Raw genomic sequence first — 20,698 nt, forward strand, 5'->3', positions numbered from 1 at the left:
GGAATAAGTAAGTAACTGCCTCTCGCACCATAACAGTTGGAGCATCAGAACAATCATGTTATTCAACATTCCTGGGTACACTTTGTATTTCTATTTTCCGCTATTTCTGTGGCTATGTGCGACAAATCGAAAGACTTGCACCCGGCGAACCGTCTACCTGACGGGAGGCCCTAGTCACACCCCATTTACATTTTTACTGCGTAGAACTGCACAAGTTCAGATGCTCTAAGAACGAGAGGACATTTGGCAAATGGTGTGGCAGGATGCTGTAGGGGCACATTGTACAGCACATCCACACGCACGAACGTCCATCCACCAGTTGTCAACTGTGCTGGTGGAGAAATGGAATGCTCTAGCACACCAGGTCACCAGCATTGTGAAGCCTAATGCAGGATTGGCTCAGGTGACTTTTAACATAGGGGGTTATGTAGGGATTTTACTAAAGAGGATCAGGTAGTGATTGTGGGTGGGGCTGGTAATAGTATTGATAGGGATGGAGAGTATGACATAGATGGTGACCTGGAAAAGATAGCCACTCAGACTGGCAACACGAATGTGCATTTCGTGGAACTGTTTCAGCGTCACGATCGGCCTCATCTTAATACAGCCGTCAGGCGTAATAACATGAGACTTGGGGGTGCGCTGATGACAGAAGGCATGAGTCACATTTCAGTGGTGTCGGTGGAGTCTATCAGTAGGATGGGTTTCACTAGACATGGCCTGCACCTCAACAGGTATGGGAAAGGGGAGGTTGGCAATACGTATAGGTGACAGCATAGGTGGGGGTGGTGGGATCACTCATGGGAAAATTCCGGTAGTTGTGGGTGTTAGAGCTGTACCTTTTTTAGATTGAAGTCAGCTGATAGGTATTCCTGCTTAAGGGAAGTCTCTCTAACAAAGAAACCACTTTCTACAAAGCTTGGGTATCCGATTAATGAGGGAATTAGTATATTTCATCAAAATATACAAGGTATTAGAGATAAAGTTAGTGAACTGCTTATAGATGTTGACTCTGAAATTATTGGTATATCTGAACACTTCTTAAATAAGGAGATAATTCAGAGGCTTCCTTTACCAGGATACAGGTTGGCTGGCAGCTTTTCTAGGAGCTCTTTGCGGTGTGGGGGAGTAGCCATGTATGTGAAAAACGGTATCCCATTTGAGTCAATTGATGTTTCAAAGTACTGCACTGAAAAGGTGTTTGAATGTTGTGCAGGTGTGGTTAAATTTAGTGGAGCTAAACTTCTTACTGTTGTTATTTATAGATCCCCAGACTCCGATTTCACAACATTTTTGCTAAAGCTAGAGGAGGTTCTTGGTTCACTTTATAGGAAATACAAAACGTTAGTTATTAATATTAATTGTATAAGTGATTGTGCAAGGAAGAGGATGCTGGTAGACCTCCTTAATTCATATAATCTTAGGCAAACCGTATTCTTTCCAACGAGAGTGCTAGGGAACAGTAGAACAACCATAGACAATATTTTTGTTCATTCGTCATTATTAGAAGGGCATTCTGTTAGCAAAAAGGTGAATGGCCTTTCAGATCATGATGCACAAATTTTAAGTCTAAAAGATTTTTGTGCTGCAACACATGTTAAATATAGTTACCAACTTTTTAGGAAAGCTGATCCAGTTGCTGTACAGACTTTTGTAACCCTTATCAAGGAACAAGAGTGGCAAGATGTTTATAGTGCTGATACAGTAGACGATAAATATAATGCTTTCCTCAAGACTTTTCTCGTGCTCTTTGAAAGTTGCTTTCCGTTAGAACGTTCAAAACAGGGTACTAGCACAAACAGGCAGCCTGGGTGGCTGACTAAAGGGATAAGAATATCTTGTAGAACAAAGTGGCAATTATATCAAAACGTTGGAAACAGTCAAAACCTAAATGCAGCAGCCCATTACAAACAGTATTGTAAGGTGCTTAAAAAAGTTATTAGGAAGGCAAAAAGTATGTGGTATGCAGATAGAATAGCTAAGTCTCAGGATAAAATTAAAACCATATGGTCAGTCGTAAAGGAAGTGGCTGGTCTGCAGAGACAGGTCGAGAATATAGAATCAGTGCGTAGTGGGGATGTCCGTGTTACTGATAAGTCGCATATATGTACAGTACTTAATAATCACTTTCTGAGTATAGCAGGTGAACTAAATAGAAACCTAGTCCCAACAGGGAATCATATAGCGCTCTTAGAAAAAAGTGTTCCGAGACTGTTACCTGAAATGCTCCTCCATGATACTGACAAGAGGGAGATTGAGTTAATAATTAAATCACTAAAAACCAAGAACTCTCATGGATATGACGGGGTATCTAGCAGAATACTGAAGTATTGTTCCACGTATGTTAGCTCAGTACTTAGCCAAATCTGTAACTTTTCCTTTAGGAGTGGTCGGTTTCCTGACCGATTAAAGTACTCGGTAGTGAAGCCACTTTATAAAAAGGGAGACAGGGATAATGTTGACAATTATAGACCTATTTCTATGCCATCGGTGTTTGCTAAAGTTATCGAGAGGCTTGTATATACAAGGTTACTGCAGCATTTAAATTCACATAATTTGCTGTCAAATGTACAGTTTGGTTTTAGAAATGGCTTAACAACTGAAAATGCTATAGTCTCTTTTCTCTGTGAGGTTTTGGACGGATTAAATAAAAGGTTGCGAACGTTAGGTGTTTTCTTTGATTTAATGAAAGCTTTTGACTGTGTTGACCACAAAATATTACTGCAGAAGTTGGACCATTATGGAGTAAGGGGAGTAGCTTACAATTGGTTCGCCTCTTACTTTAAGAACAGAAAGCATAGGGTAATTCTCCGCAATATTGAGAGTGGTAATGATGTTCAGTCCCAATGGGGCACTGTTTAGTGGGGTGTTGCCCAAGGGTCGGTGCTGGGGCCACTGCTGTTTCTAATTTATGCAAATGATATGCCTTCTAGTATTACAGGTGATTCAAAAATATTTCTGTTTGCTGATGACACCACCTTGGTAGTGAAGGATCTTGTGTGTAATATTGAAACATTATCAAATAATGTAGTTCATGATATAAGTTCGTGCCTTGTGGAAAATATTTGATGCTAAGTCACAGTAAGACTCAGTTTTTACAGTTTCTAACCCACAATTCAACAAGAACTGACATTTTAATCAGACAGAATGGGTATGTTATAAGCGAGACGGAACAGTTCAAGTTCCTAGGCGTACGGATAGATAGTAAGCTGTTGTGGAAAGCCCATGTTCAGGATCTTGTTCAGAAACTAAATGCCGCTTTATTTACCATTAGAACAGTATCTGAAATAAGTGACATTTCAACACGAAAAGTAGTATACTTCGCATATTTTCATACGCTTATGTCATATGGTATTATTTTTTGGGGTAATTCTTCTGATTCAAAAAGGGTATTTTTGGCTCAAAAACGGGCTGTTCGAGCTATGTATGGTGTAAGTTCGAAAACGTCTTGTCGACCCCTATTCAATAGTCTGGGAATTTTGACATTGCCCTCACAGTATGTATTTTCTTTAACGTCGTTTGTTGTTAGCAATATTAGCTTATTCCCAAGAGTTAGCAGCTTTCACTCAGTTAATACTAGGCAGAAATCAAATCTGCATGTGGAATGCACTTCCTTTACTCTTGTGCAGAAAGGAGTGCAGTATTCTGCTGCATCCATTTTCAATAAGCTACCACAAGAACTCAAAAATCTTAGCAGTAGCCCAAACACTTTTAAGTCTAAACTGAAGAGTTTCCTCATGGCTCACTCCTATTCTGTCGAGGAGCTCCTGGAAGAGCTAAAAAATTAAGCAAATTCCAGTGTTACGTTCTTGATTTTCTTTATTTAAACTAACGACTTGTCGCCTGAATATGTTTCTTATATTTCATTTTATCTGTTTCTACAATCGTGTTATAATTTCATGTATTGACTCGTTCCATAACCATGGAGACTTCTCCTAAATGTGGTCCCACGGAACAATAAATAAATAAATAAAAACAACAACTCCTTAACAACCTTGCGGTCAGTACGAGAGAACATCACAGAGCATGCATTGCCGTCCCCAGTCTTCATATGCCCTATTAACGATCACATTCGCCTTTTATAATGTATAAGGGAACATCATAAATCACAGTGACTTTGTTGTATTTATCACCTCTGTTCATCTCATTGCGTATTTGTTAAAGGTTACCTTCAGCACAACACCGTAGCAGTTCTTTATATGTATGGTCCAAACTTCATCGAGCTATGCTGGCAGTGACACATCATGTCAAACTTATATTTTTCCTTAACCTTCGAACACCAGTGTATGATTTTTCTACACTGACAGGAAAAAAAACGTCTGTAACCCCTAGATATAATTAATGTGGGGTAATGAAATTTCGCGAGTAGATTTGTCTGCCTAACATATTTAAGTGGTTAACATTTCTGAATCACAGGTCAATGTAAGCATAAGGTAAGCCACTGAAAATATGAAAACTGGTATATTAATAACTGGTATAACTGCCAGGATGTTGAATGTAACATGCAGAAATATATGGATTGTGTTGTACAGGTACCAGATGTCAGTTTGTGGGATAGACTTCCATGCCTTTTCCACTTGGTCACTCACTCCCGGGACTGTTAATGCTGTTTGTGGATGATACTTGAGATGTCATCTGTTGTGGGTTGGGTGCCAGGAGTGCTCCGTTCACCTCGGTCCACGTCGCAGGGTCCTGCAATGCTGAGGCCACTGCCCCAGCCAGCCAGTGTAACGTGCTGCTGTGTGTCGGCCTTGTAGGACCACATTGTCAGGGCTGCTCCTGCAGCCGGCTCAGCTTTCTTCTTCCCCGTTGACTCAGCGCTGCTCCGCCGGGGGCCGCCGAGCGGCGTGCTGCTTTCTACCTCCCTGCGTAGCTGGGATCGCGGCGTCAAACAACTGCCCGTGATCCGATGTCCAAATCTGTGGCCGTCGCCTCGGGAAGTCTCAGGAGTGTGTCGGCAGCCGAGATGACTGCCTGCTGTAGTGAGCCGTATCCGCCTCAGAGGTTCGAACCAACGACCCGCCATGGGCTGCGTTGCTGCTGTTGCTGCGTGTAGCCGGCAGTGCGACATGCCTCGCTGTCCAGGAGAGCTGTCACACTTCAAAGAATCTCGTTAGAAAACGGCACCTATTTATACTCGGCTGTGTGCCTCTGTTTTGCCAAGCACGCTACTTCGCATCACATATGCATTACACTTAGGCTGGCCAGTGGCCCTCTTTTGTCTGTGACTTGCGCCGTGGAAACTGCTGTGTGCGGCCTCTCTGACAGTTCTACGCCCCTGTGGCCTATATTTGCCTTCGGAACTGCTGGTATGCGTAACTTACTGCAATCCGGCCCACACCTGGCTGAAGCACAAAATTAACTTTCTCTATCCTAAATGGTGGTGCCGCTACACATTCAATGATCTCCCATATGTGCTCGATTGGAGACTGATCTCATGATCGAGCAGTTCAAGGCACCATTGTGGGGTGGCTGGTGGAAAATTATTTGTTTTTATAAATAAATGATTGTTTTTCCCGGTCGATGCACCATATGTGGGGCAGCGGGTGGAAAATTTACTGTTGTATAAAATGTTCCTGTTATTTATGCTGTTGTTTTGCCGTTCTCAACACTGTCTCTCTAACTACAATTTTGGCAAGCAGAAAGTGATTAGCAAAACGTGAAGCCTGTAATTAGAATTCCTAGTGCCCACTTCATCTGAGAAATACACTTATAGCTACAGCTTATAGCTCTGAGGAATTAGGAGATTGTCTGGGATTCATAATCAAAAACGATCGTGAAAAAAAAAAACGTTCGATATATTCTTAAAGTCACAGATGAAAAAAAAGAATCCACACAATTTGACTAACAGAGCAGTTCAGAGTCTAATGCGCTGATGCAACTATAACTGTCCAAATTAAATGTTTAAGTGAACGCTCGCCATAATTTGATGATTAGGTTCACCAAACGCCACGCTAAATAATGGTAGAATGTCTGTCCCGCGGCGGCACGTGAAAATACGACATACGCAAACTGAAAGTAGGTCATTAAAGTCATCCCACAATTAATACTTCACTCGAAAATGATTTCATGGTTACGCGTATCCCGAGTAACTTAATACGGCATCCGAGGCTGTTTATAGCAATGATACCGACGCGACTCGACTCCCGGCACAGATGGTGTGCTATTCAGCGTCTGGAGAGAACTGGGGCCTCCCTCTCTCGCGCAGCTTTCTTATATATAAAGCCGCGGTGGGGACGGCTAAGGGAACGCCTGATCAAATCGGCTCTCCCGACTAGCCGCTGGACTAGTAATGCACCACATTAAGTTATTGAATAAATCATAGCTTCTTTTGCTGATGGCCGATGAAACTCACAATTTAAATGTGCATTCAACGCACAGGTAAGTAATCATAATAAAAGTTTGACGTGGCTAAGTTAAATATTTTGGGCGAGAGAATTAATTTAATTACACTACACGCAGTAGACGAGCTCTGAACTTGCCCTTAGGAGATACGCTATCGCTATAGTTTTATAGTTATTCAAATGAAACTTCTCACATCTTTATGGTTATAGCGGATCTCCATTCTACTTAAATATAAATATCCTAGCCTTATTTATTAGCCTACTTAATCTATCTTGCTTGCTTAAGTTTTAAGACTCAAACCAGAAAATTATGAATTTCAACTAAAATCTTTATTTGTGAGATCCAAAGTACTGTTTCTATTAAATTATTATTGAAGAGGAATCTAAGTATAAATTTTTAAATCTCTAGCTCTTTTCTGTTGCGCCAACGATTTTTACAGAAAAACGTCCAAATTTCGAAAATTGTTAAAGTTCTCGAACTGATATTCAACACATATTAATTTAGTATTACTCCTGACATGCTAGAAACATTTTAGGTTATTTACTTGATTTTTAAAGTATTGCGCAACATTTATGACGTCAGAGCTAGTTACAGCGGACTGGCTGGCACACAATGGAAAGACTGATGTGAATTTACTATGGCGTGAGTAGGCTGCTTCCCTACACCATGTCGATCTTCTATAGCGCATGTTGTGTTACAGATGTATGTGGCTACCGTTATACAGTTGGAAAACGCTCCCTGGAATGCTGTTCATGGATAGCAGCACACACAACAGGTCGAATCACTAGACTCACATACAAATTTGCAGTCAGGATATGGGTGTAACCATTAGAGTGCTCCTGCTGTCATACGAAATCGCTCCCTCGACCATAACTCCAGGTATATGTCCCGTGTGCCTAGCACGAAGACAGGTTGGTTGCCGCCCTCAGCTGGTCTCCTTCTAACCAACCCATGGCCATCACTGGCACCGAGGGAGGATCAGCTTTTATCCGAAAACGTAAAAGACCTCCGCCCTGCCCTATAATGAGCGCTCGCTTACACCACTGAAGTCCCAAACGGCGGTGGTTTGGGCTAAGTGGAATGCACACTGTAGGGTGATTGTCTCGGAGCTGTCCTTGGAGTAACAGATTTGTAAGAGTTCATTGAGTTACTGTGATGCCAACTGCTGCTAAAAATTACACCTCCAGATGCAGAACTACGTGCTGGGGCTACATGCCAAACACGATGTTCTTTTATCTTGGTACTGCCACGTTGCCACATGGAGTAATGTCTTCATATGAATGTACTTCTCGTGCACTCTGCTGCCAGTAATCACGTACAGTGGTTACATTTCTGTCTAGTCCTTCTGCAATATTCCAGCAGGAACATCCAGCCTCTTGTACCCTTATTACGCCAGTTCGTACAAATTCAGTGAGGCATTGATCATGGTGTCTTTGCCACCTAAAGGAATTCTTCACTAACGTGGACTCAACACGTGCAATCCCTAATGTAACTAACACTCACGACCGTTACAGTGTGTAATTAGAGAAAACTTAATTTTCATCCATATAGGGTGCTGCTAGCTCCACTTTTATGCGACTTGTGCGAAATCTGAATAGACATCGTATTTCAGATTTAGAAGCACACCTACCAACTTTCGCTCATGTCGCACAGATCTACATCTACCTCATCTACCTCTACATGGATACTCTGCAAATCACATTTAAGTGCCTGGCAGAGGGTTCATCGAACCACCTTCACAATTCTCTATTATTCCAAAGTATAGCGCTCGAAAAGAATGAACACCTATATCTTTCCGTACGAGCTCTGATATCCCATATTTTATCTTGGTGATCGTTCCTCCCAACGTAAGTCGGTGTCAACAAAATATTTTCGCATTCGGAAGAGAAAGTTGGTGATTGGAATTTCGTGACAAGATTCTGTCGCAACGAAAAACACCTTTCTTGTAATGATGTCCATCCCAAATCCTGTATCATTTCTGTGACACTCTCTCCCATATTTCGCGATAATACAAAACGTGCTGTCTTTCTTTCAACTTTTTCGATGTACTCCGTCAGTCCTATCTGGTAAGGATCCGACAGCGCGCAACAGAATTCTAAAGAGTACGGACAAGCGTAATGTAGGTCTGTTACATTTTCTAAGTGTCCTGCCAATTAAATGCAGTCTTTGGTTAGCCTTCCCCACAACATTTTCTGTGTGTTCCTTCCAATTTAAATTGTTCGTAAGTGTAATACCTAGGTATTTAGTTGAATTTACGGTTTGTAGATTTGACTGATTTATGGTGTAATCGAATTTTAACGCCTTCCTTTTAGCACTCATGTGGATGACCTCACACTTTTCGTTATTTAAGGTCAACTGCCACTTTTCGCACCATTCAGGTATTTCTTCTAAATCGTTTTGCCGTTTATTTTGATCTTCTGATGACTTTATTATTCGACAAACGACAGCGTCATCTGCAAACAACCCAAGAAGACTGCTGAGATTGTCTCCCAAATCGTTTATATAGATAAGGAACAGCAAAGGGCCTATAACACTACCTTGGGGAACGGCAGAAATCACTTTTGTTTTGCTCGATGGCTTTCCGTCAGTTACAACGAACTGTGACCACTCTGACAGGAAATCACAGATCCAGTCACGTAACTGAGACGATATTCCATAAGCACGCAATATCACTACGAGCAGCTTATGTGGTACACTTATCAAAAGCCTTCCGGAAATTCAAAAATACGGAATCGATCTGAAATCCCTTGTCAATAGCATTCAACACTTCATGTGAATAAAGAGCTAGTTATGTTTCACAGGAACAATGTTTTCTAAACCCACGTTGACTGTGTGTCGATAGACCGTTTTCTTCGAGGTAATTCATACTGTTCGAACACAATATATGGCCTAAAATCCTGCTGCATATTGACGTTAACGATATGAGCCTGTAATTTAGTGGATTACTTCTACTACCTTTCTTGAATATTGGTGTGACCTGTGCTACTTTCCAGTCTTTGGGAACGGATCTTTCGTCGAGCGAACGGTTGTATATCATTGTTAAGTATGGAGCTAATGCATCAGCATACTCCGAAAGGAACCTAATTGGTATACAGTCTGGACAAGAGGACTTGCTTTTATTAAGTGATTTGAGTTGCTTCACTACTCCAAGTATATTTACTTCTACGTTACTCATGTTGGCAGCTGTTCTCGATTCGAATTTTGGAATATTTACTTCGTCTTCTTTTGTGAAGGCATTGCGGAAGGCTGTGTCTAGTAACTCTGCTTTGGTAGCACTGTCTTCGATGGTATGTCCATTGCTATCGTGCAGAGAAGGCATTGATTGTTTCCAGCCGCTAACCTACTTCACATACGACCAGAATCTCTTTGGATTTTCTGGCAGGTTTCGAGACAAAGTTTCATTGTGGAAACTGTTACAAGCATCTCGCACTGAAGTCCGCGCTAAACTACGAGATTCCGTAAACGATCGCCAATCTTGGGGATTTTGCGTCTGTTTAAATTTGGCTTGTTTGTTTCGTTGTTTCTGCAACAGTGTTCTAACCCGTTTTGTGTACCAAGGAGGATCAGCTCCGTCGTTTGTTAATTTATTTGGTATAAATTTCTCAATTGCTGCCGATACTATTTCTTTGAATTTAAGCCACATCTAGTCTACACTTATATTATTATTTTGGAATGAGTGGAGATTGTCTCTTAGGAAGGCGTCGAGTGAATTTTTATCTGATTTTTTGAGTAGGTATTTTTTTCGCTTATTTTTAGAGGACTTGGGATTACAATATGCAGTTTTGCTACGACAGCCCTGTGTTCACTAATCCCTGAATCGGTTTTCATGCTCGTTAGAAACTCAGGATTATTTGTTGCTAAGAGGTCAAGTGTGTTTTCACAACCGTTTACTATTCGCGTGGGCTCATGAACTAACTGCTCGAGATAATTTTCAGCGAAGGCGTTTAGCACAATTTCGGATGATATTTTATGGGTACCTCCGGAATCATATTTTCGCCAACATATCGAGGGTAAATTAAAGTCACCACCAACTATTATCGTACGATTCGGTTACGTGTTTGAAATGAAACTAAAGTTTTCTTTGAACCTTTGAGCAAGTGTATCATATGAATTGGGAGGTCGGTAAAAGGATCCAATTATTACTTTATTTTATTCATTTTTGATGTTGTGATTTTTTTCCGTCAGTGTATTTATACCAATCTACCCCCTATGCTGCTCGGAGTATGGGGCCTCATGATCATCATTGGCAGTACGGTTAAATATACCCAAACAATTTTTTAAATAAAATGCCGCCCCTTCCTGCTGGCACGCCTCGTGTTGCAGAGCGACCTGCTACGACAGGACAGGCGGCGGCGCCGCAGCTGTGGCGTGAGCACCGTGTGAGCCGTCCCTCTGACAGCCACACCTGCCGCCTCCCGCACTGTGCGCGCCGCCGGCTTATCTCGGGCCCGCGGATTACCTGGTGGCGCTGCGGGTGGCAGGGTGGGGCAGCGAGGAACAGCCGCACTGCTGCCCGCTAATAATTAATCCGCCGTAATCGGCACTGCCGCCCGACTAATGGGCCCGCATGAGACTGTGTGCGGCCCGCACCTCCTGCCAGCCGTACACCCTGCCGCTGCACCCCTCCACGGCGACTGCCTTCACGATTGTTTATTACAAAATAGATTTTAAACCAAAACCTGGTCACTTGGCTGCACCCGCAATAACGGAAAATGCGTTTTGTAAGCCGTAGACTTGTCCCACAAACAATATTAAGGCTGTACGAATGGCGTGTTGTGGAAAACGTAAAAACTTGTTGGCGCAGTCTGTTATTGAGCAGATCATAGCATCTAGCGAATAAGATGCTTGTGAACTGGTACACAGCTACATTTTCGATCGCTATTACACACTGGACCTGTGGGATCCTACCCACTCGTCTCGTATAGGGTGCCTAAAGTATAATACGTATAAATTCAAGGAAAACATTAATACGAGGGCAGTTCAATAAGTAATGCAACACATTTTTTTTCTGAAACAGGGGTTGATTTATTCAGCATTGAAATACACCACGTTATTCCCCAATCTTTTAGCTACACAACACTATTTTTCAACGTAATCTCCATTCAATGCTACGGCCTTACGCCACCTTGAAATGAGGGCCTGTATGCCTGCACGGTACCATTCCACTGGTCGATGTCGGAGCCAACGTCGTACTGCATCAATAACTTCTTCATCATCCGCGTAGTGCCTCCCACGGATTGCGTCCTTCATTGGGCCAAACATATGGAAATCCGACGGTGCGAGATCGGGGCTGTAGGGTGCATGCGGAAGAACGGTCCACTGAAGTTTTGTGAGCTCCTCTCGGGTGCGAAGACTTGTGTGAGGTCTTGCGTTGTCATGAAGAAGGAGAAATTCGTTCAGATTTTTGTGCCTACGAACACGCTGAAGTCGTTTCTTCAATTTCTGAAGAGTAGCACAATACACTTCAGAGTTGATCGTTTGACCATGGGGAAGGACATCGAACAGAATAACCCCTTCAGCGTCCCAGAAGACTGTAACCATGACTTTACCGGCTGAGGGTATGGCTTTAAACTTTTTCTTGGTAGGGGAGTGGGTGTGGCGCCACTCCATTGATTGCCGTTTTGTTTCAGGTTCGAAGTGATGAACCCATGTTTCATCGCCTGTAACAATCTATGACAAGAAATTGTCACCCTCAGCCACATGACGAGCAAGCAATTCCGCACAGATGGTTCTCCTTTGCTCTTTATGGTGTTCGGTTGGACAACGGGGGACCCAGCGGGAACAAACCTTTGAATATCCCAACTGGTGAACAATTGTGACAGCACTACCAACAGAGATGTCAAGTTGGGCACTGAGTTGTTTGATGGTGATCCGTCGATCATCTCGAACGAGTGTGTTCGCACGTTCCGCCATTGCAGGAGTCATAGCTGTGCACGGCCGGCCCGCACGCGGGAGATCAGACAGTCTTGCTTGACCTTGCGGCGATGATGACACACGCTTTGCCCAACCACTCACCGTGCTTTTGTCCACTGCCAGATCACCGTAGATATTCTGCAAGCGCCTATGAATATCTGAGATGCCCTGGTTTTCCGCCAAAAGAAACTCGATCACTGCCTGTTGTTTGCAAGGCACATCCGTTACAGACGCCATTTTAACAGCTCCGTACAGCGCTGCCACCTGTCGGAAGTCAATGAAACTATACGAGACGAAGCGGGAATGTTTGAAAATATTCCACAAGAAATTTCCGGTTTTTTAAACCAAAATTGGCCGAGAAAAAAATGTGTTGCATTACTTATTGAACTGCCCTCGTAGTTTTTATTATAAGTAAAGAGATCGACAATCCTTAACTTGGAATTAACAATGGTTCCGTCAGCGATGAGCGACATGCAACATAAATCCGAGTCCTTTGCTATATACACTCCTGGAAATGGAAAAAAGAACACATTGACACCGGTGTGTCAGACCCACCATACTTGCTCCGGACACTGCGAGAGGGCTGTACAAGCAATGATCACACGCACGGCACAGCGGACACACCAGGAACTGCGGTGTTGGCCGTCGAATGGCGCTAGCTGCGCAGCATTTGTGCACCGCCGCCGTCAGTGTCAGCCAGTTTGCCGTGGCATACGGAGCTCCATCGCAGTCTTTAACACTGGTCGCATGCCGCGACAGCGTGGACGTGAACCGTATATGCAGTTGACGGACTTTGAGCGAGGGCGTATAGTGGGCATGCGGGAGGCCGGGTGGACGTACCGCCGAATTGCTCAACACGTGGGGCGTGAGGTCTCCACAGTACATCGATGTTGTCGCCAGTGGTCGGCGGAAGGTGCACGTGCCCGTCGACCTGGGACCGGACCGCAGCGACGCACGGATGCACGCCAAGACCGTAGGATCCTACGCAGTGCCGTAGGGGACCGCACCGCCACTTCCCAGCAAATTAGGGACACTGTTGCTCCTGGGGTATCGGCGAGGACCATTCGCAACCGTCTCCATGAAGCTGGGCTACGGTCCCGCACACCGTTCGGCCGTCTTCCGCTCACGCCCCAACATCGTGCAGCCCGCCTCCAGTGGTGTCGCGACAGGCGTGAATGGAGGGACGAATGGAGACGTGTCGTCTTCAGCGATGAGAGTCGCTTCTGCCTTGGTGCCAATGATGGTCGTATGCGTGTTTGGCGCCGTGCAGGTGAGCGCCACAATCAGGACTGCATACGACCGAGGCACACAGGGCCAACACCCGGCATCATGGTGTGGGGAGCGATCTCCTACACTGGCCGTACACCACTGGTGATCGTCGAGGGGACACTGAATAGTGCACGGTACATCCAAACCGTCATCGGACCCATCGTTCTACCATTCCTAGACCGGCAAGGGAACTTGCTGTTCCAACAGGACAATGCACGTCCGCATGTATCCCGTGCCACCCAACGTGCTCTAGAAGGTGTAAGTCAACTACCCTGGCCAGCAAGATCCCCGGATCTGTCCCCCATTGAGCATGTTTGGGACTGGATGAAGCGGCGTCTCACGCGGTCTGCACGTCCAGCACAAACGCTGGTCCAACTGAGGCGCCAGGTGGAAATGGCATGGCAAGCCGTTCCACAGGACTACATCCAGCATCTCTGCGATCGTCTCCATGGGAGAATAGCAGCCTGCATTGCTGCGAAAGGTGGATATACACTGTACTAGTGCCGACATTGTGCATGCTCTGTTGCCTGTGTCTATGTGCCTGTGGTTCTGTCAGTGTGATCATGTGATGTATCTGACCCCAAGAATGTGTCAATAAAGTTTCCCCTTCCTGGGACAATGAATTCACGGTGTTCTTATTTCAATTTCCAGGAGTGTACAATGTTCATGCAACTTTGACACACAGTTTGTGGATCTCTAATAACTGCTATTGTAGTGTTCCCAGCTAGGCGCGTCCGTGTACTGTCCGAATACAGAACTAAAACTGTCTGAACACTGAGCGGCCGAGGTTGGCAGGAGCGGAGTTTATACTCTCCTCTCGCAGAGGAGAATATAAGTGCGGTCCTAATCAGGGCACCATTGGCCGACGTCGTTTCACTGCCATCTCTTCTCTTGTGTTCTTCATCTTCGTTCCGGCGCTTTGGTTACGCCACAACAGGACCCATCTTCCATTGCCAAACAAGAAATTATACTGATAGCAAAATAAAAAAAAAAGAAATAGAAACACGGCGAGTGTGAGCTAAACATCCCAAAGATGTTCGTGCTCACATGCGGTTCCTATTCGTCGAAATGTCTTGGTTCAAACACGTCGCATTAGACGTGTCCCATTACACGCCCTAAATTACACACTTGTGACCATTTGGTTAAATTTTCTAGATGTTGGCAAGTTTGCGAAACACAAAGTTAACATAACATATAATAACAGTAATAATAATATCGGGAACGAAATTAACGACCTATAAATGATGCAGGCAACACAGTTGCGATTTGGTTAGTATAATGTTTGTTCAGAAAGCAAACTACTAGCGAAAGTGGTTGTATTTAGGTTTACTGTTACACTCGAGCGCATATCCATATAACACAGTACACAATCTCATAGCGAAATACTAGTCCAATACTCCACCTCGTTATCCATGCGAAAAGTTACGAGTTCACACCAAGGCGCGCGGCTACTCAACGCTCAGACACTAAGTTCCGCGATACCACACATCGCGAAATTTTCTTAGTTGTTTCACTTCCTAGCAACCTAAAGACCGACCGTCCGCTTTCGCGTCGCCACCAGCATTGTCCCTCTGCCCGTCTCCGGCCGCGTCCCCCACGTGCCGAATATCCTCGCTCAACTGACTAGGGCAGCTCCCTTCCCTGAAGCCGTCCATCTGATTGGCTACAGCTTATTCTACACTGTTTTACATTTTAACGTATTTGAATAATCAAAACTTGACCACGTACGTTCTAAATAAAGTAACAATAATATCCATTACATAATAAACGTTAAATTCTTTTCCATAGAACCAATACAATTTCCTTCCTAAATTTGAATGTCACGGCCATTAGCCTCAGCAATATGCTTTCTCATCAATGAATAAAGAACAAAAGTAACTACTATGCACTAAATTTTACAACAAATTTCTATTACCTAATCATTCAATAAGGTGCCATGCTGTCATCTTTCACTGTGTTTTGTGTGGAAGAAATGATGATCTGATACTTAACTGAAAATGTTGATAATTTAAATTTACTATATCTTTTAAAGAAATAAAGTTACAGAGGTGATATTTACATCTGTCATTTTTATGATGCGCTTTTATATGAAATATTGATCGTTAAGATCGGCCAAAGCGTTCAGATTTCAGAATTCACGTCGTTGTTACAAAACTTGTTAATTTCACTTTTACAGTAAATCCTGAATATTATAGATACAGTATCTGGTCAAAAGTATACGGACACCCCCAAAAACATAGGTTTTTCATATTAGGTGCATTGTGTTGCCACCTACTGCCAAGTACTCCATATCAGCGACCTCAGCAGTCAATAGAGATCGTGAGAGAGCAGAATCGGGCGCTCTGTGGAACTCACGGACTTCGAATGTGGTCAGGTGACTAGGGGTCACATGTGCCATATGTCTGTCCGCGAGATTTGAACACTCCTAAACATCCCTAGGTCCACTGTTCCCGATGTGATAGTGAAATGGAAAAGCGAAGGGACACTTACAACCCAAAAGCGTACAGGCCGACCTCGGCAGTTGAATGACAGAACGCCGACGGTTGAAGAGGGTCGTAATGTGTAATAGGCATACATCTATCCGGACCATCACACAGGAATTCCAAACTGCATCAGGATCCACTGCAACTACTACGACAGTTAGGCGGGAGATGAGAAAACTGGGATTTCATGGTCGAGCGGCTGCTCATAAGCCACACACCACGCCGGTAAATGCCAAACGACGACTCGCTTGGTGTAAGGAGCGTAAACGTTGGAAGACTGAACAGTGGAAAACCTTTGTGTGGAGTGACGAATGACGGTATACAATCTGGCGATCCGATGGCAGGCTGTGGGTGTGGCGAATGCCCGGTGAACGTCGTCTGCCATCGTGTGTAGTGGCAACAGTAAAATTCGTAGGCGGTGGTGTTATGATGAGGTCGTGTATTTCATGTACGGGGCTTGCATCCCTTGTTTTTTTGCGTGGCACCATCACAGAACGGGTCTACATTGATGTTTTAAGCAACTTCTCGCTTCCCACTGTTGAAGAAAAATACGGGGATGGCGACCGCATCTTTCAGCACTATCAAGCACTTGTTCAAATGCACGGCCTATGGCGGAGTGGTTACACGACAATAACATCCCTTTAATGGACTGGCCTGCACAGAGTCCTGACCTGAATCCTACAGGACACCTTTGCTATGTTTTGGAACGCCGACTTCGTGTCAGGCGTTACCGACCGACATCGATACCTCTCCTCAGTGCAGCACTCCGTGAAGAATCGGCTGCCAGTCCCCAAGAAACCTTCCGGCACCTGATTAAACGTATGCGTGTGAGAGTGAAAGCTGTCATCAAGGCTAAAGCTGGGGCAACGCCGTACTGAATTCCATCATTACCGAAGCAGGGCACCACGAACTTGTAAGTCATTTTCAGCCAAGTGTCTGGATACTTTTGATCACATAGCGTATGAACAATATTCAAGTATTATTGGGATCACCATGAAAATTTATGGAGGATGGAAGATTAAATTTACTCTGGCTTGATTACCCGCATTACTACAGAATTAAATACGAGGCCAGTTCAATAAGTAATGCAACACATTTTCTTTCTGAAACAGGGGTTGTTTTATTCAGCATTGAAATACACCAGGTTATTCCCCAATCTTTTAGCTACACAACACTATTTTTCAACGTAATCTCCATTCAATGCTACGGCCTTACGCCACCTTGAAATGAGGGCCTGTATGCCTGCACGGTACCATTCCACTGGTCGATTTCGGAGCCAACGTCGTACTGCATCAATAACTTCTTCATCATCCGCGTAGTGCCTCCCACGGATTGCGTCCTTCATTGGGCCAAACATATGGAAATCCGACGGTGCGAGATCGGGGCTGTAGGGTGCATGAGGAAGAACAGTCCACTGAAGTTTTGTGAGCTCCTCTCGGCTGCGAAGACTTGTGTGAGGTCTTGCGTTGTCATGAAGAAGGAGAAATTCGTTGAGATTTTTGTGCCTACGAACACGCTGAAGTCGTTTCTTCAATTTCTGAAGAGTAGCACAATACACTTCAGAGTTGATCGTTTGACCATGGGGAAGGACATCGAACAGAATAACCCCTTCAGCGTCCCAGAAGACTGTAACCATGACTTTACCGGCTGAGGGTGTGGCTTTAAACTTTTTCTTGGTAGGGGAGTGGGTGTGGCTCCACTCCATTGATTGCCGTTTTGTTTCAGGTTCGAAGTGATGAATCCATGTTTCATCGCCTGTAACAATCTTTGACAAGAAATTGTCACCCTCAGCCACATGACGAGCAAGCAATTCCGCACAGATGGTTCTCCTTTGCTCTTTATGGTGTTCGGTTAGACAACGAGGGACCCAGCGGGAACAAACCTTTGAATATCCCAACTGGTGAATAATTGTGACAGCACTACCAACAGAGATGTCAAGTTGAGCACTGAGTTGTTTGATGGTGATCCATCGATCATCTCGAACGAGTGTGTTCGCACGCTCCACCATTGCAGGGGTCACAGCTGTGCACGGCCGGCCCGCACGCGGGAGATCAGACAGTCTTGCTTGACCTTGCGGCGATGATGACACACGCTTTGCCCAACGACTCACCGTGCTTTTGCCCACTGCCAGATCACCGTAGACATTCTGCAAGCGCCTATGAATATCTGAGATGCCCTGGTTTTCCGCCAAAAGAAACTCGATCACTGCCCGTTGTTTGCAACGCACATCCGTTACAGACGCCATATTAACAGCTCCGTACAGCGCTGCCACCTGTCGGAAGTCAATGAAACTATACGAGACGAAGCGGGAATGTTTGAAAATATTCCACAAGAAATTTCCGGTTTTTTCAACCAAAATTGGCCGAGAAAAAAAATATGTTGCATTACTTATTGAACTACCCTCTTAGTTTTCACAAATGTTTTCCTTTATGGCCGATCTTAGGTCCGTCATATTTAACACTGTTACGTCTCCTTGGCCACAAACGGCTTCTCCTGGGTTTCCCTATGACGTGGGTTCTCGTCTGTCTCACTCGAACACCACATGGCTTAGGCCTCAATAGACGATAGACGCCTGCGAGTTTCGCCATCTCGTGGTGAATCTACGCCTTTTGAGGCACGCGGTCCTGAACGACAGGGTTCGTTTCACAATTCCTGTAGGCTGACTCTTTTGGCCTTATATGTAAATGAGAACGCAATGCGCTTTAACTCACAAGAGGGAGTTGTGCGTCATAAACGAAAGTTGGTTGGTGTATGTCAACATCTGAAGCATGATGTCTATTCAGATTTCGTGCCAGTCGCATAAGAGTGGCGCTAGCAGCTCCACTATGGGCATAGAAATCCGGTTTGCTTTAAATACATATTGTAATCATCATGACTGTCAATTAGCTTAGAGATCAGACGTGTCGAGTTGATGTTAGTCAAGATCGCCTTTAAGGTGTCAAAGATGCCATTACCTGCACCTCACTATGTTTGCATAAGGTCACGAAATAATGCTACTAGAAGCTAGACGTTCCATCTGCGATATTGTAGAAAGACTTGGCAGTAATGTAGCCACTGTACATGACTGCTGGCGGTGGCGGTCACGAGAATGTAAGGTTGCAAGGAGATCATGCTCCGGACGATCACACGGCGCTACCAAGGCTGAAAATCACTGTATTTGGTGTACGGCTCTGGCACATCGTACTGCATCTGCAGTAGCAATTTGAGCAGAAGTCGACACCGCAGTGACACAACCGTTAAAAATCGGTTACTGCAAGGACAGCTCCGAGACAGACAGCCTGTAGCGTGCATTCTAACGACCCCAAACCACCGCCATTTGTGGTTTCTGTGGCGTCCAGCGAGAGCTCATTGGAAGAAGGTTGGAGGCTTGTTGTGTTTTGTAATGAAAGCTGATTCTACCTCAATGTCATTGAGGGCCATGTGTTGGCTAGAATGTGGTCAGTTGAGGACCTGTAACCAACCTGGCTGCGTGCTAGATACTGGACCTATGCCTGGAGCTATCATCTGCAGTGCGATTTCGTATGACAGCAGGAGCACTCTCGCGGTTATCTAAAAAAAAAATGGTTCAAATGGCTCTGAGCACTATGGGACTTAACATCTATGGTCATCAGTCCCCTAGAACTTAGAACTACTTAAACCTAACTAACCTAAGGACAACACACAACACCCAGCCATCACGAGGCAGAGAAAATCCCTGACCCCGCCCGGGAATCGAACCCGGGAACCCGAGCGTAGGAAGCGAGAACGCTACCGCACGACCACGAGATGCGGGCGCGGTTATCTCACGCACTCTGCAAATTTGTACGTCGGTCTGGTGATACGATGTGTTGTTCTGCTGTTCATGAACAGTATTCCATGGCATGTTTTCCAACAGGGTAAACCTCTCCCACTTACCGCTGTTGTAACCCAACTTGCTCTACAGAGCGTCGACATGTTTCGTCCACCTGCTCGATCACCAGAACTGCCTCCAATCGAGCACACATGAGACATCATCGAGCGACATATCCAGTATCATTCACATCCAGCATTAACCGTCTGTGCATTGACCGTCCAACTGCAACAGGCATGGAACTCCATCCGACTATCTTCCATCCGTCACCCGTCCAGCATACTTGCTTTTAATACTCTGGCTACTAAATCGTTGTTAATGTACCAGCATTTCGCATTTCCAATGGCTTATCTCGCACTTACATTAACCTGTGCTCTTGCAATGTTAATCACTATAATCACTTGCAATGTTACTCACTGTGATATGCTACATAGACAAATGTTGTACCGAGATTCCATTACTCTACATTTTTATTTTTTTTTTTTTTTTTTTTTTTTTTTTTTTTTTTTTTTTTTTTTTTTTTTGGGATGTCTTTTCCGTCAGTGCATAACATTTCTCGCTCTTGCAGTCACTTACTTTAACATTAGTCTGAGTGTCCTCTGTGCTATAACAAGCAGTTGATATTGTTGGAATGTATTGACGGGGGTATACTATCTCGAATCGCAACACGTATCTTTTTCACACGGTACCTTAGTTTGGTTGGCTCTTTTATTTAGGTAGCGTGGGGGGCAGTAAACGCAGCACAGTCTTGCAGGCTGTTTAAATTCATGAGTGTTGTCGTTTTCACTAACTTACGTTAGTGAAGTTAGTGATTTGCACATCAAAATGTTTTGAGTGTGTGCAAGCAATGCCAGTAACT

The sequence above is a fragment of the Schistocerca serialis genome, chromosome 2, assembly GCF_023864345.2.
Source record: "Schistocerca serialis cubense isolate TAMUIC-IGC-003099 chromosome 2, iqSchSeri2.2, whole genome shotgun sequence".
NCBI lineage: Eukaryota > Metazoa > Arthropoda > Insecta > Orthoptera > Acrididae > Schistocerca > Schistocerca serialis.